The sequence below is a fragment of the Alligator sinensis genome, unplaced genomic scaffold (genome assembly GCF_000455745.1).
Source record: "Alligator sinensis unplaced genomic scaffold, ASM45574v1 scaffold305_1, whole genome shotgun sequence".
Lineage (NCBI taxonomy): Eukaryota > Metazoa > Chordata > Crocodylia > Alligatoridae > Alligator > Alligator sinensis.
The window spans coordinates 2,227,020-2,244,054 of NW_005842131.1; the positions used below are offsets into that span (position 1 = coordinate 2,227,020).

The 17,035-nt window shown below is 42.5% G+C and overlaps 1 long non-coding RNA gene across 1 annotated transcript in view; it reads left to right on the forward strand.

Annotated features, from left to right (window-relative positions):
- LOC102382070 overlaps nucleotides 1-16,433 on the forward strand; it is a 22,861-nt gene extending 6,428 nt beyond the window's left edge. Inside the window, exons 3-4 of the long non-coding RNA XR_323997.1 lie at nucleotides 15,505-15,563; nucleotides 16,375-16,433. This is a non-coding gene — a long non-coding RNA (uncharacterized LOC102382070). The remainder of the gene's footprint in view (nucleotides 1-15,504; nucleotides 15,564-16,374) is intronic.
- Nucleotides 16,434-17,035: the final 602 nt, after the last annotated feature.

Here is a 17,035-nt window from a genome sequence, read left to right on the forward strand (position 1 = left end):
CACACACAAGTTCTGAGAGCTCTCCTGTGTTTACCTAATAAGCATTTGTCTGCAAGGCATGATTACAAAGGGAGAGAGGAGATGAGGATTGTGTCTAAATAGGAATGGTAAAAATGTAGCAATGAAAAAATCAGGTTTCTCAAATTTGTAGCTCCTTTGGATTATGAAGACAACATTTGGCCTGATTTCTGAGGCTTTAGCCTTCCCATCATTGTAGGCATTGTTCTGTTGTGATAGCAATGCAGTACCAGGGGAGTTCTCAAGTTTCAGATTTTGCAGGGGGAAATTGGCCATTACTGCATCTATTCAGAGGCCATCCACCATAGCAGGACCAGGATTCAAAAATATCATTTAGAAGGACCCAAATGTTGCAGACAGTGTTGATGGCTTTTTTGGCAAAGAGGAAAGAAGGATTGAGTGAGGGGTTGTTCTAATCTACACTAAGAAGCTCCTGTGTATGTTCCTCTGCTCTATTATGCACTTCTGTGTTGCACTCAATAGCTGGACTTAAGTCATGGATCAAGTGGCCCTGTTACTAGAAAACAGTTGGGGAAGATGGAGTCTATGTGGTATGAACAAGGCCTTTTATAAGGCTTCTGATGTTTACCTGAAGTAAACTTCTAATTACACAGAACTCACACAAACAAAATTACATGGATTTTTTTTTTTTTTTTTAATTTGTGCTGTGAATAAAACACACTTTTACAATGATGAAATTTTGATTAGGCACAGTTCCCATTAGCTAAGATTAGGAGCTGGATTATACCTCCTGCATTTTTTAAACATTATATGATTAAAAAAAGGTGAGTGGAAAGGAAGAATTAGCACAAAAAGTTTCACTACATATGGGCATATGCTAAACAACATCTGAACAAAGATAACTGACTCTTTTGCACCCCTGCTGATGTGTTTGGGTTTATCAGCATGAAGTAAGAGAGTATTTATGTATCAAGAGATATTTTTTTTAAATATTTATAGGGTGCAAGCTCCTTAGGCATGTAGAGGAAGCTTTTTGAATTCATCATCATGTTTTCAGAGAAACTTATTTTACTAAATTATTTTGGCATTAGCAAAAGGAGCTCCTGATCTGTCCCAGATTTAGTTTCACTAGACTGTGAGAAATGGGTTTTGGGACAACAGTGATATAGATATAGCTACTAGGGTGTGCAAAGCTTCGGTCACCAATTCAATTTGGAGACGTTTCGGCCCGATTTGGCGGCCAAATCATCAAATCCAAATTGAATCAGGAGACCCATTAAAAGCTCTGAATTGATTCAAAGCATCCAAATCAATTCAGAAAAGATTTGGCAATTTGGAAGGCAGTCAGTCTTGCTTTCAGGGAAACAGATATTGAGAAGTTGGGGGAGGGGAGGGGGTAAAGACTTCTCTAATATTGACATGTATAGCTGGCCAGTGACTGTGATCTTTCCCTGTGTTCCCTTCCAATCACAGTGCTCTGGGGGAGGGATGTAGAAACAGCATATAAGGCTCTGTGTGAAGCCTTTCTTTCCCTTTTGTGAGCTGCCTGTCTGGAAGCAACAGCATGTGAGAGGTACTGGCTGACTGCAGTGGCTGGCTTCCTAGTCAGTCTCTTGCTAGTCTCTCTTCTTGGAAAGAATTGGATACACCTTTCCAATATATTACAGATAGAAGATATATTAAACAGATAGATGAAGGCTTGTCTACAAAAGATGATGTTTTGTAAATTCCGTTTGAGGATCAGGACCGAGAGATTGGAGAGAGAGAGAGGTTTTCTTGTGAGAAACGTGCCCCCACTGGTAATTGTGTGTTCTTGTCTTTAATAGATGTCCAGTGTGCATTGATTCTGGTGCACAGCTGTTGTTTGGCCTCTCCTCCGTATTTTCCATCTTGGTGCACTGGATGAGATGTATAACGTTTCTGGAGGTGCAGCTGTAAGATCCAAGAATGATGATGGTTCTGTTGTGGGTACTGGAGATACACTGGCAGGTTTTGAATTTCTTGTCATGGCATGGTCTGGATCCATTCATTGTGTTTTGGGATGTAGGAAGTTTGCTTCTGGTGATGAGGTTTGGTGCTTGTTTGTATTTACAAAACAAGTTTTGTAGACAAGCCTACAAACTTCACTTCATAAATCTACTGGAAAATCATGGATTCAATATAGACATTGGATTTATGACACACTATAACCTGCCTGATATCTTAATCTCCAGGTACCTCTCCACTTTTATCTGGCTGCCACATCCCCCTGCCCCCTGCAGCCTGTCTCTCACTCCCTGACACCTCCATTTACATTTTCACTGACTGGCATTCTTGCCTGCAGTCCAGCCTCTGGCTGCTTTACTATTCATGCCATCCAGGAAGAGCATACATCAACTGCGGATGCTTCCTCAGCCTGACAAAGGGTTTTTAAACCTGAAAGCTTGCCAAGATATATTTCTCCAAATATTCAGTTGGTCTAATAAAAGGTATCACATCTACTCAAAGAACCTTGCCTGCCTGTTCCTTAGACCAACACGGCTACAACAAGAAACCCAGTTAACATACACAAGTGACAAGAGTTTTGCTTACAACAGTTTGAGGTGAACATTCACAGAATCCCTTGTACCTATCTCCTTAACCTGGCAGGCTTCATGCCCTCAGAAGGGGCTATCAGCCCTGCTGTTTTTATCCCACTCTGCCTTAATACACATGACATGAGTTTTGCTTTCAACAGTTTGAGGTGCAGTTTTACAAAAACCCCTGCATCTATCTCCCCAAAACTTGGCAGACTTTGTGCTCTCAGAAGGGGCTACTTTCCTTGCTATTTTCATCTAATTCTGCAAACAAATGACAAAGTTATAGGTATTTTAGGGATTCCCCATTATAGTCTATAGCTGAATCACCGAATCACACCAAATCAGCATCAAATCTTTCAAATCTGATTAAGCTGATTCGATTTGGGACACTGATCCAAATCACCAAATTGAATCACTGTCCCCCGAATTGGCCAAATCCAAATCAAATATTTTCCACTTCACACAGATCTAATAGCTACCTGGACAAAATACCTGTAACCCTGAGATGACTATAAATTCAAAGCAGTATGCCCTGGGTAATAATACGGCACTTGAATCCCTCACACTTAAGAGACATGTTTATTCTTTTCTTACCCTTTCCCTGTCCACATACACATACGTATACACATACCAGCGAGCACCTACATGTGTGATGGAGCGCAAATTAGCACACGTTGGAACAGAACAGACTCGATTAATCAAATCTGCTGTGAGTTTGCTGGAGTATGCTAATTAGCATGCTCCAGCAGCCTCCACATCATGTGTATTCAGCATCACCACATTTCAAAATGACAGTGGGAGCATATTAGCTAAAGCTCATGAAACAAGCTTTAGCTATAGTACCCCTGCCACCATTTTTAAACGTGGGACGCTGAATACATGCGACACTGTGGATACTTTAACTGAGCAGCTCTGAAAGCTGCTCCCCCACCCCACCCCAGAGCATGTATATAGATGCCCAGAGTGTCATGGGAAAAGTGCCACTGTGTGAAAAGTAGCTGAAGAAAAGAAAGCTGTTTCCAACCTTTTCCCAGAATCTTCCTATGAAGAAGGTGAAGACTTTATTTTGCTCTCTCTACCCATTGCACTCGGGTCCTTACCCTACTTTCCTCCATCCTATGATCCCCTGTTATTTCCTCTGACTCTCTACTTCCTCATTCTGACCTGCATGGAGCAATGGCAGCTAAAGAAGTTAAAGCTAAACTTGGGTCCCAAACTTTAGAATGAGGAACCCAGAACCTTCAACACATGCCAATGTGGTTTTAAGTTAGGAGAGTGGCCTACTTCTTGTCTTCTGTTTTCTTTTTATTTTCTTTGTGTGCAATGTCCTTCTCTCTCCTCACCTAAGTTTAGTGTTAGGGGGGAAGGAAAGGAATATACTAACCTTCCTGCTTCTGCCTGCTGGCCTACTCGGAATGCTTTTCAGTGGAAAACTCTCCTATAGAATACTTGATAAGAATTAAATGTGCTCTAAAAATATTGTTGCAGTAGCAGCTTCAGCATTAACAATACGTGGAATGTGGATCTGTAAACTATGCATGGATCTGGATTGGCAATGGCACAATTCTTTATCCGTAGATATGGGAACAAGAGAGTCATAGCATGACTATCAAGGCTGCCTTCATGCCCGCACTCAATAGACATGACTGGCATTTTGGCTGCTAGCACAGACCCATCTGTTAGGATTTGTTTAGACTGTTGCCCTATATCGTAGACACCAGGCAACAAAATGTTAAGATTAGCAGGTTTGATTTTAAAATTGCGGGTACTACGGGTTAAAACAGTAAGATTTTAAGGTGCTGTTGAGGGGATTTTTTTTACTGAAGCAAAATGTAATTATACCAAATGTTAGAGTATGAGTTGTTGGTTTTACTTATTTATTTGTCCATTTGTTTGTTTTTTTACATTTTTGTTTGTTTATTTTGAATATTTATGTGTGAATTACTTTTACTTCTTACTGTGAAGAGGAAGGAATTTGCACTGATGAGATTTTAATTAGCCACACTTCTATGCCAGGACCAAAGCATCAGCACTACAGATTTTCAGACTCAATCACACCTGTTGACATTTAAGTTCCAAAAACCTTATCAATGAGGCAATAGCTAAACCGCAGAAGACAGGAAGACCTACAGTTCATAAGACTTGGAGATGCCAAAAAAGACAGATTGCATGCAGCAGGCTGCTTGCAAAGACCAGGAAAGCCACTTGGTCTCTCAAAGTGTATGTCATAGTTAAGAACTGCTTGTAGGCAGCCTAGTGCATCCGCTAACACCCATAGATAAGCTATAAAAGGAATTAATCAGATGAGACATAAATTAGATGCCACCAGACAAAAGGGAACAGTCCCAACTGGCCAGTCACGGGGTGTCCACTGTCCTTGAACACAAATAAAGGACGCGCAAAAGTCTAGCTCTTGTTATTATTTATTATGCTACACCTAGAGGCCCCAACTGAGATCAGGACCTGTTTATTAGGCATTGTACAGACAGATAATAAGGCAGCAGGCGCTGCATGGAAAAAAAACATGTCTATGTAAACAAAGCTGACAAAGCAGGGGAGGAGAAAGCAGGCACAGAGAAGTAGACTGGTTTGCACAAGGTCACACAGCATTTTGTAGAGCTGAGGTCAAAACCCAGGTTCCCTGAGCCCCAGGCAAATGTTCTATCTTCCACAATGCTCTGTCTCTTGGTTAGAAATAAAAGTCTCCTGACTACATTGTGGTCACAAACAAAGGCAGATAAGTTACTGGTTTGGGATAATTCAGAATGGTAGGTGCCATAAAAATGTAAACTATAGTTACTGGATGTTTGTCATAAAAGCCAATGACAGATGTGTAACAATTTGCAGGCAATGAGTGAAAGGGAGATACATTCCTTAGCAGTATTGATCTGATTTTGGTATTTGCTAATTTCATTTCTGTAGAGCTGTTCTTTTTGCTAGTTAGATGCCAACATGTTATGGAAACCAGGATTTATCACAGTTCAGATTATAACTGCAGGCCTTCCTGAACACTTGCACATAACTTTGAGCATCCCTTTTTGTGAATTTTGGCTTTGGCTCTAGTGCTTCTGTCCTTATTGCACAGAATCCCCATTGTTTCCCTATTGTTTCCATGTGAATCTTGAATCATAAGAACTGTAGGATCCAATGCCTAATTAGAATTAATTACAATTATTACAAGCATAAATCCTTTGGTTCTAAGTCAGAAAAGTATTCCTATACAAACTATTATGGATTGGTTTACAATTTTTTCTGAATTTGGTGGATATAGTTAGCTAATTTTCTTTTAAGGTAAAATGTAAAAAGGATATTGAGTTCCTTTGTGTTAGCAGACAATTAAACTGGTGGCAGCCACTGTCCTATACCAGGGTGGGCAAAATATGGCCCGCAGGCCAAATCCAGCCTGCAAAGCCATTCTATCCAGCCTGCAGGGCCCCTAAAAATTTAGAAAATGTATATTTCTCTGCCCTTGGTTCTTGTCATCGGTACTGGCCCTGGGACATGGGACCAATGTCCCAATGTCTTGGGACCAAAGACACTGGGACATTGGTCCCAAGATGGTGACCAGGGGGTGGGGCACCTGTCAAGGGGCGGAGCTACCCATGCAGCCCTCAACAGCCTGCCAAAACTGTGGAAAGGGCCCTCCACCCAAAATAATTGCCCACCCCTGTCCTATACACTGATACAGTCTACTACCCATAAGGATACATACTGGTCACTGGGTTAAATAAACACAGGCATACATGAATGAGAAGAACCAAACAATGAACTCTATTGTAGAGCAGTAACCAACATCTGCAGACCCTTTGTGTGTGTGTGTGTGTGTGTGTGTGTCTCTCTCTCTCTCTCTCTCTCTTTCAAACTAACTAATAGCTACTGCCTAACAGAGAACCCATCAGGGAGTGCCTCTAAATTATAACATATCACTACAGGAGTCTGTAAAAGGAGGGGTTCCCCTCCTTCTCTGTTATGTAGAGAGGGTATAGTGTTATAAGAATGAGAAAAAAGGTGAAAGAAGCATAGAGAGAAGGCCTCATTGCATTAATAGACACCACCAAACATGCCCTGGGAGTGTGGCCCTGGGAAAAGCCCTGAGAGAGAGCTTTTTGGGGAAAGTGCTATTGGGAGAGGGCTTAAAATTGTAAGCAAAGAATCTCTTTGCTGTCATTAGCTTTCTCTTTTGTTCAGGGAAACTAGACTTTGTACATTCTTTCTCAATAAGACAGATTTAATCAGATACCCGATTCCATCATCAATTTCTCCTTCCTGCGAAAAACAACCTGAAGGTTTTGAACTTTGGCTAACTTTGACTTGTTCTTGCTTAGCTCAAAAGAAAAAAAAAGAAAAGAAAAAAAATATTAACAAAATAGGACGAAGATTGAGAAATTAAATCATAAATTGATTGTTTTCTCCCCAAGCTGTTCACCTCTGTGACAACACATCCTTTAAAGCACAGCATATCTTATTTACCTGTGCAAGAATTAGATTCAAAACTTTAAAAAGTCCCTAAGTACAAATGGAATTTGTAAAAAGAGCAACTGGTGGTCTGGAAACCATGAGAAAAGAGTAGTTTGTGTCATTTCTGAGTTATAGGGCAATTGTAAAATTACTTCCAGACATCAGCTGAGATCATCTCATTGAGTCTGTTGTTACTATGATTCACTTATGTTGTAAAAATATATATATAAATAAATAAACAAGCAAGCAATAATGGAGTGTCCAGCCCCATAATCTGTTGTTTCACTAACACAGACTGTAAATGCTTCTCTTAATCTTCATGAGTCTAGGAGTGCAGTATGGTGCATTATGATGACAAAGCAGGGTTATTGAAGGGACATATTGAACATCCTTTAACTCAAACAAATTCAATGTCATTGAACAAAGAGCTTTTAATTTATATCATATGCAAAGCACAGAATATATTGCCTATGTAATCATGTTGATGTGGATAGTAAGGTTGACCAGAAAGCTTGAATTTCTATTTACCTACTGATCAGCTTCAGGCCATATTAAAAGCAGCATGCCTTCTTACTAAGAGGCTGTCATGTAGGTGATCCTCATGTGTGATTTAAGGTTAAGAGACTCATAGGTAGTTATGTTGTTAGGTCTTTACTGCAAAGGGTGATAAGAGCCCTCAATTCTCACTAATATTATTGGGAATTAAAGAAAATTAGTCCTTTCCTGTAGGCACTGAGTCCCTTTCAAAGCTAGTGCCCTCAGGTCTCTATTCCTGGTTTCTGTTAACACTTGGACCAATATAAGTAAGGGTTCAGCTGGGATGTAGGTGACTGGGCCTGTGGATAGGCCCTGGGGGCAACTAAGAGGTGAGCAGGACAGGGGCACAGGTTCCTGGACCCAAGAGGGATCCTGGAGATCCAAGAGACATAGTCCAAGACAAGCCAAGGTCAGGAGCCAGTGGTAAGAGAACTGGTGCTGAGTTCTAGGGAAAGTCCAAGATCAGGAAGCCAAGATGAGTCAGAATGCCAGGAAAGACAGAGGGTAGAACCAGCACTGAGTGTTAGGGGAGATCCAAGATCAGAGTCAGGAAAAGCCAAAGCCGGGTCAGAAGTCAGGAGAACCAGGAACAGCTCTGAATGCAAAGCTTGCCAGAATTGAGGCTGTGTGAAGGCGTACCTGCAGCCTGAAACTGTAGGTGTTTAAAAGGGTTGAGAGGTGCTTTCAGCAGCCAAGCTGGTTGCAAAGACCTGACTCAGCCACATTAACCAAGGATCAAGGGCAGGTGTTGTTACTCAGGTGCTTGGACCAACCAAGCCTGCTTGATCAGAGTCCTTGACAGAATGTTCAGTCTTATTTTGAACATGATTGACCAAGGTGCAAAGTGCCCTCAAGACCAGACTTGAAGGAGCATGTAGTTCAGAATCTCAGTGTCAGAACCCATTAATTAGATGCCTATAGCCCAGAGGAGAATTGGTATAGCCCAGAGGAGAAATGACATAGCACAGAGGAAAATTCCATGGGTTCGATACATATGGCATAGTTTTGCTGTCAATCATTCTGGTGGCAGTAACTAGGTCATGGAGGAAAATTCGGCTATGCCTGAACCCAGTAACCAAATGCTACAATAGTGGAAAATTACAGTTTAGAAAAAAGTTCCCGCCACTCACATGCAAATTCACATTATTATTGGCCAGTTTTAAATTATTCCTACGTGGCGACTAGCGATTGGCTTGCTAGCCATATAAAAGTTAAGAGCAGTTTCCGCCCAAGTTGGAGAGCTCTGAGCACATGGGAAAGTAAGGAGAACTCCACACACACCTCGTGGAGAACTCTGAGTACACTGTGGAGCCTAGCAAACTCCACTGAAACGCATGTTTCAGAGCGAACTTAGCGGCCTGATCAACCACTAAGGACTCCCCGTCACCGACCCAAGGGGGCCTAGCACACCCCCACCCAAGACGTAAGACGACCGCCGGCCCGAACACCCCGAACACATTTGCAGACCGACCAACGAACTTTGTAATTTCTGCCCGACCCAAGTTTTGTTTACAACCGTAATCGAAGCAAGCTTCTGGCCTGCGCTGTACGAGCAGTGTAAGTAAACAATCTTTTTTGTTCAATCAAAACGCGTCAGTACCTGATTCCACTCCAAGCGTCACAAGTACCCGCCCGCCGGCTAGGGCTCCTAAGGCCCCGAACCCCGCGCCGCGGCTCTCGGCGGCGACACTCAGTAGGTCAGTCTTTTTATTTGTATAACATGGAACCTCATTAGGAACATGGATAAAGCCATATAGTACATTTTGCTCTGGATACATATGCAAATTGTATTGGACTTAATTCACCTTCACAAACAGATGGAGTGTTTTATATAGTGCCTGTCACTGTAATATAGAAGCAGTTGCTCAACCCACTTTGAAGGCTACACAAAGCAATTTCAGACCCTCCAAAAATGATAGAGTTAGCAGATAGCTTATGTTGTTATTTCCACAATGGGTATACTTGCCATTGGAATGCAATCTACCTCACCCCAATGCTAGGAATTATTTGACTCCCATGGAAGTCTCTCCCAAGTATCTGGCACCAAGGTTTGACCCTACATTCACAAAGTATTTTTGTATTTTTAAAAATGAAATATTGAAGAAGTAGAATATATGATCCTATAGAAAACAATAAAGTAAAAAAAAGGTGATAAAATAAACTATTATATAATTCCATTTTTTCAGTAAATGAGACAACGCACATTGCTGTGTTTTGACAAAGAAGTAGTCATAAATACATGGTTTTTGTACATCTCTTAGAAAATACATGAATCAAACCTGATTTTCATCCCACATATTTGATCTGGGCAAATTCAATCTATTTCCTGATGCAGTATGTCAATCATTCACACTAATATAGAGCACATTTGAGACCATGCCATGACAATTTTCAGAGGATTTTTACACAATACTTTTGACATTTTCCTCTCCAAGACCCCAGTCCTACAGGCAGATGCATACAGAAGGATACCTAAACCTGTATAGAACACCTGTGATCTTAACAGAGTTTCATAGATTCATTGTCTTTCCTGCCTAGTGCAGGGGAGGTGGATCCAAAGATCTTGCGAGGTCCCTTCTCTATAGTCTCAGAAGGCTGCCACATGGATTCAGTGGCAGTTTCCGAACCTAAGTGTGTATGTAAATTATTCACAAGGAAACACTGGATGCATATGTGACATGGATAAAAGTTGGGTCAGTGAAGTTCCAAAGAGAATTTTATCCCCATATAGCACAACAGTTTACATCAAAAGGTACCAAACTACAATGCAATGTAGCAATACACCACACTCATAGAAACACAAATGACAGTTCTCACATTCTTACACTGAGAAGTCTAAATGCAGTCCTCCTTAAACTTCCTGTACCTATGTTTTTTTTAAGTATTTTTTTTCTTGTTTTCCAATGAAGAGGGGATTTCACTTCACTGAAAGTTTATGTGGGGGTAGTTGCTGTTCTGAAGACATTTCCATATTTTGAGATGGTCCTTAAAATACATTTTTAGGGTAGATATTTGTATGTTCACTTTCTAAAATAGAAAGTCACTTCTATGAATGGGAAATTAACTCCTCCACTTAAGTTCTGTATCAATTCCCTGAAGATGTAATCTTCTACATGTCCCTGCTTTTAAATTCAGTTAGGGGATAACAGGTCAGAAGATTATTACCAGGGATCCTGGTTTTCTCTGTTTAAAAATTGAAAATTCTCTGATTTAAACAAAATCCCAGATTCTCAGATTAAAAACTCTCAAATCCAGATTTTTCATAATTAAAATGAAATGCCATTATATATAAAGGTATCATCTGAACACAATGTTTTATTGATATATTTATAGTGTTAAAGCAATTTGGAAGCCTACCAGTGCCTTAGTCATTTTAATAAAATATGCTGGTGCCCTGCCCCTGCCCATTCCAGTGCCCCTCACTCCCAACCCACATCCCCTGCCCCTGAGTGTATGAGGAAGAGGGTGGGTGTGTGGGGAAGGGACATGTGGGCACAGGCAATGAGTTAGGGGAGCAGGTGTGGGGGGGGCAGAGGAAGGGGGCACAAAGCACAGATTTCTGTGTCCATATCTGGGCACGGAGTGTAGGGCTGCAGCTGGGCTGGACCAGCTCCAGGCAGGAGCTGTCTCCACAATCCAGCAGGCAGGATCCAGCGTAGGAGGGAGCCCCATGCTGCCATGGCCACCCCTCCTGTCCCTCCACACATTGCCTGTGCACTCCTGCCCCCCGACACATCATCCTTGCCCTCCCCCGCCCCCCCAGCCATCCCTATAGACTTACCTGGAAGGAGCTGCAGGAGCTGCCTGACACTGCTGCCTTGCTGTCATATGTATGCATGAACACACGCATGTGACACTGCCTATGTCCCACTCCCCCAGCCCCAAGCAGCCCCTTTCAGGCTGGTACTCTGCTAGCCTGCAAAGGGAAACCTGTGGTATCCCACATTTGTTTCCTTTAAAGTAGAATGCTCACATGTACTTCTCAAATACATAACCCATCTATGAGCTATTTCAGTCAATGGGGTAACTTTGTGTTTGGATATTATCCCCAAAGGTCCAGCAGTGACATAGTTGTATGAGTTAATCTGTATTTCCCAATTCTGTAACATCATTTCTAGGATGCTTTGAATGCATGTTCAAAAGCAGCATCTCCAGGAATGATTTAAAATGTGACTGCCAGAAAGTTGAGAGGTAGTCTAAGTACCAATTCCCAGGAGCATTTCTGCACCTGAGCCTCCACCACACTGTTAGCAGTCTAACTGAGCTCTTTGGTCCAACTGTGTCTGACCTGAATTAGTTTTTGACTAGTTAAAAAATTCAGGGTGATGATTTTTGCAGCTGAATGAGATGTTTTTGACTTTCTGTCATAAATGTATGTAAATTATCCTTCATAACTTATTAAGATTTCTGTTTACCTACACTGAATCTCTTCCCCTGTTATAGAAAGTTCTAGATCTCTACTTTCAGTGACATATTCATGCCCTTCAGGCTGGTATATAGGATATACTTTAGAGAAGGGTTACTATACATCTAGGTTTTCCCAGACATGCCCTCTTTTTAGGTCCTCCCATCTCCATCCAGGTGTTTTTTTTTCAAATATGAACAAGTGTCCAGGATTTGGGACAGGAGGGAGAGGAGGATTAAGGTAGTAAACCAAAGACTGCGGTGCTAGTGTCATCGAGAAGGCTTTGGCTTCCCACAGTCTGCTCTCTGGTGAGAGAGGCAGTGAGCTGCTGGGAAGGGATGGCCTCCACCTTTCTCTGCTGGGGAGGAGGCTCTTTTCAGCCAGACGGGCTGACCTCCTCCACCGGGCTTTAAACTAAGGCCAAGGCACTCAAGGGAGCCCACCCCTACCCCAGCCCTGGAATGAGCTGTAGGTAAGCTGCCTGTACACAAATGCTAGGAGCTTGGGGAATAAACAGGAGGAACTTGTCCTCCTGCTCAACACAAATAATTATGATGTCATAGGGATAACGGAGACCTGGTGGGACTCCACCCATGACTGGACTACAGGTATAGATGGCTATACCCTGTACAGGGGAGATCGAGTGGACAAAAGGAATGGGGGTGTAGCTCTCTGTCAAGGAAAGCTATGCGTCCCTGCAAGCCATCATTGGCACCCAGGGTGAATGACTGGAGACCCTCTGAGTTAACATCCATGGGGAACATGGCACAGGGGACACAATGGTGGGAGTCTACTACAGACCTCCTACCCAGGATCAAGAGCTTGACCAGGAGTTCACCAGGAAATTTACTGAAGCTGCAAGCCCCTGGTGCATGGTTGTTATATGAGACTTCAACTGCCCTGACATCTCGTGGTAAGAACGCTCGGCCAAATCCAAACAGTCACAAAGCTTTCTCGTATGTGTGGATGAGCTCTGATGCAAGAAGTCTATGAGCTGCCAAGACATAAAGCGCTGCTCGACCTGGTAGTGGCAATGGGGGATGACCTAATCAGTGACAGTGACCATGAGCTGATCATTGTCACCATCCACCATAAAGCTGGCAAATCAGTCAGCAATACAGAAGTCCTCGACTTCAGGAAAGCTGACATCAACAAGCTCAGGAGGCTTTTCAGTGAGGCCCTAAGGGACTATCACCCAAAGGGGAGGGGAGTTCAGGATGAGTGGTTGCTCCTCAAGGGAGCGATCCTGGATGCACAAGCAAAGTCTATTCCATCTCGGAGGAAAGTCAGCAAAAGGGGCACAGCAGCCCCCTTGGCCCTCCTGGGAACTAGCAGACCTCCTGCATCTAAAAAGAAAGACCTACAAAGGATGGAGGACTAGATCTACCTCCAAGGTGGAATATTCTGCACTGGTCTGGACCTGCAGGGAGTGAACCAGAAAATCCAAGGCTGCGACTGAACTCCAACTAGCTACAAGTATCAAGGTCAATAAAAAGTCCTTTTTTAGATATGTGGGGAGCCAGAGGAAAAGCAAGGGCATCACTGGACCCCTGCTAAACCAGATGGGACAACTGACAACCAGTGCCCAGGAAAAAGCCAACTTGCTAACTGGGTTCTTTGCATTGGTTTTTCACCAGTCCCAAGAGATGCCCCTGCCCATTGCAGAACAGGAACACCTAGGTGAGATTGATTCCTTACCCTCCATCAGTGCTGACCTTGTGAAGGAACACCTTGAGAGGCTAGACACATTCAAGTCAGTCGGCCCTGACAGTTTACACCCCAGGGTACTCAAGGAGCTGGCAAGCATCATAGCTCAGCCCCTGGCACAGATCTTCGAGAACTCCTGGTGCTCTGGTGAAGTGCCTGAAGATGGAAAGAAGGCCAACATGGTGCCTATCTTCAAGAAAAGGAGGAAAGTGGATCCGACAAACTACAGGTCCATCAGCCTGACCTCTATCCCGGGGAAGGTCTTAGAAAAGATTATCAAAGAGACCATTCTTAACAGACTGGCCGATAGCAACATCCTGAGGGATAGCCATGGGTAGGGCTTTCTTGACCAATCTTATTTCCTTTTACGACCAGGTGACCTATCACCTGGACAAGGGAGAAGAGATTAATGTCATATATCTTGACTTTTAAAAAGCCTTCAATCTGGTATCCCAAGATCACCTCTTAGCAAAACTGGCCAACTGTGGCCTCAGCTTCACCACAATCTGCTGGCTGGGGAATTGGCTCCATGGTTGGACCCAGAGGGTGGTGGTTGACAGAAGTCAATTGTTTTGGTGCCCTGTGACCAGTGGGGTCCCTCAAGGCTCTGTCCTTGGACCTGTATTGTTCAACATCTTCATTAATGATGTGGACATTGGAGTCAGAAGTGGACTGACCAAGTTCGCCAACAGCACCAAACTTTGGGGTAAAGCGTCCACACCTGAGGACAGGAAGGGTGATCCAGGCAGACATTGACAAGCTCAGGAAATGGGCAGATGAGAACCTGATGGTGTTTAACACTGAAAAATGCAAGGTTCTCCACCTTGGGAAGAAAAACCAGCAGCATACTTATAGGCTCGGCACTGCTACGCTGGCTAGCACTACAGACAAAAAGGACATGGGGGTCATGATTGACCACAAAATGAATATGAGCCAGCAATGTGATGCTGCAGCTAGTAAAGCGAGCAAAACACTGGCTTGCATCCATAGATGCTACTCAAGCAAATCCCGGGACGTCATTCTCCCCTTGTACTCTGCCTTGGTGAGGCCGCAGCTGGAGTACTGCATCCAGTTTTGGGCTCCACAATTCAAAAAGGATGTGGAGAAGCTTGAGAGAGTGCAGAGGAGAGCCACATTCCTGATCAGAGATCAGGAAAATAGACCTTACAATGAGAGGCTGAGAGCTATGGGACTCTTCAGCCTGGAAAAGTGCAGGCTCAGGGGTGATCTGGTGGCTGCCTATAAGTTTATCAGAGGTGCTCACCAGGATCTGGGGGAATGTCTGTTTTAGCAAAACCCCCACTTTTCTTTTTTAATACATATATATGATAGATATGCATTCTCTTCCCTTCCCCAATTATTTCTGGCTTTTCTTCCTCTCCCTATAGTCAAGCATAAGCGAGCTCAGACTTAGGATAAGCTTTAACATTTTTATTTTGGTAGCAAGCTTTTGGTTTTGGATATCCACTGTTTTATATTGTATTATTATCATTTTTGTATTGATTTTTATTGTTTCATATGGATATTGTATGGTTTAGGCCTGTGTTTGTAAGTGAACCAAAGTAATGTCAAGTTTCCATTTTGTATGTCAAGTCTCCATCTTGTGTCCTCTGCCCAGGCATCCTCTGTGTTGCAACTGTATGAGTCACGTACCCCTCCCGTGTAAATTGGTTCCTGGAGGAATGAGAGTGATTAGGAATGATTGAAATACAATGGTAGTAGGCCTCTACTGAATGTCTGTCTGTCTCAAATTGCAACTGAAGGCCAATTTGTCCACAGGATACCAATGGTATTGTTGATGTTTGAAAACACAAGCAAGAAATCACCCAAAATAATTTAAAGCAAAATATTTTTTTTCAGACAGGAGCACCACCAACTTAAAGAAGAAACGAAAAAAAAGAACTAACCAATAAAACTAGGTAAAACAAAAATTTAAGTGAACAATAAAAAAGTTATGTATTATGGCTTACAGAAAAATAATTCTACAGCAAATCATAATTTCCAAATCATAATCAGTTCAAGAAAAGCTCAAAAAAAATGCTGTACATGTGCTTATGTGCATGCATGTGTATCCCCTGCTTTTCATCTTTATGCTTATTTGAGATCATATTTATTTAATTTAGTACTAGAAATAAATATATTTCTTGTATGTTATAGTAGGGCCAGGACTGCATGACATGATAACAATTTTAGATATTACCCCTCAAACAGTGAGTTTTACACTTGCAAAAGGATCAAAGCCTAAATGCATAATAGGAGTAATCATTGAGAATAAACATCTGACGTAAGGGTGGTTAATGGCCAATCAAAGGATCTTTGTGGACAAACTGACACACTTGAGCTAGGTCCTTCCAAACAATGATGAATTTACATTTGGTCTAATAAAAGATATCAGATTTACCCGAAGACCATTGTCATTTCAAAAGAAGAGACTTGTTGGAGGAATAATACCTGACTATTCAGGCTATTCAGGGCTGCGCATTTCTCACAGTGGAGACATTAAGTGAGAAATGGTATCTTTGGGATATGTCTGAGACAATCCAAATATTCTCCTGGTTATAATTAGATGAGGGAAGACTTCTGGTCTGGTAAATAAATACACCTGGGGCGGGGGCGGTCGGCGGGAGGGGACAGGAAGTTTTAACATATTCATAATGTATGTAAATACTCAGATCACTATACTTAAGCCTCACCATGACAGCAAGTATTATTTGTCTTTTGTTTTCCCAGGTATAGAGGATGATTTTAGACCCTCAGCCAGTGGGCTGAGTGAAACAGCCTGACAGGAGAAGTTTCAGAGAGCTCTGACAGAAAGGTCAGGGGCAGAAGTTGCTTTCTAATCTAAGTAGAAGCTGCAGTCTTAGGTTTAAATTGCAGTTTTAGGTTTAAAATCAGATTATTATTCTGATATTTCCTTATGTTGTTTATTCTTATATTTCTGTTTTGCATCTCAACATATGTTAACTGATTTCTTATGTTTGCTCTTGTTTTTCTAATAAATCTTTTTGCTATCTTTTATAACTTGCTATTGTCAGTGGTAATGGCGATTTTTCAGAGCATTTACCACCACAGGCAGGCCTTTTCCAAGGAAGGAGGGATCTATTGTAGTTGAGCGCAAGGGTGTGACACTTCCAGCTGGCAAACCCCCTCTCCTAAGAGCTGGCAAGATGCAGTGAGGTAGGCAAAGCTGAGGTGCCATCAGTCAGGGAGGTGACCTTTGGAGCATCTTAGTCTTTTCCCAGTAGTCAAGCAGCAGGTGGCACAGAGAGGTCTGGGACTGAAGGGCACCTGTGAAGGTTTGATAACACCCTGGGGGCATGTCTCAAAGGTGCACCTGACCTGATCTGGGGCCAAAGTATGTCACATACGTGTTTAACTTTAAGCCTGTGAG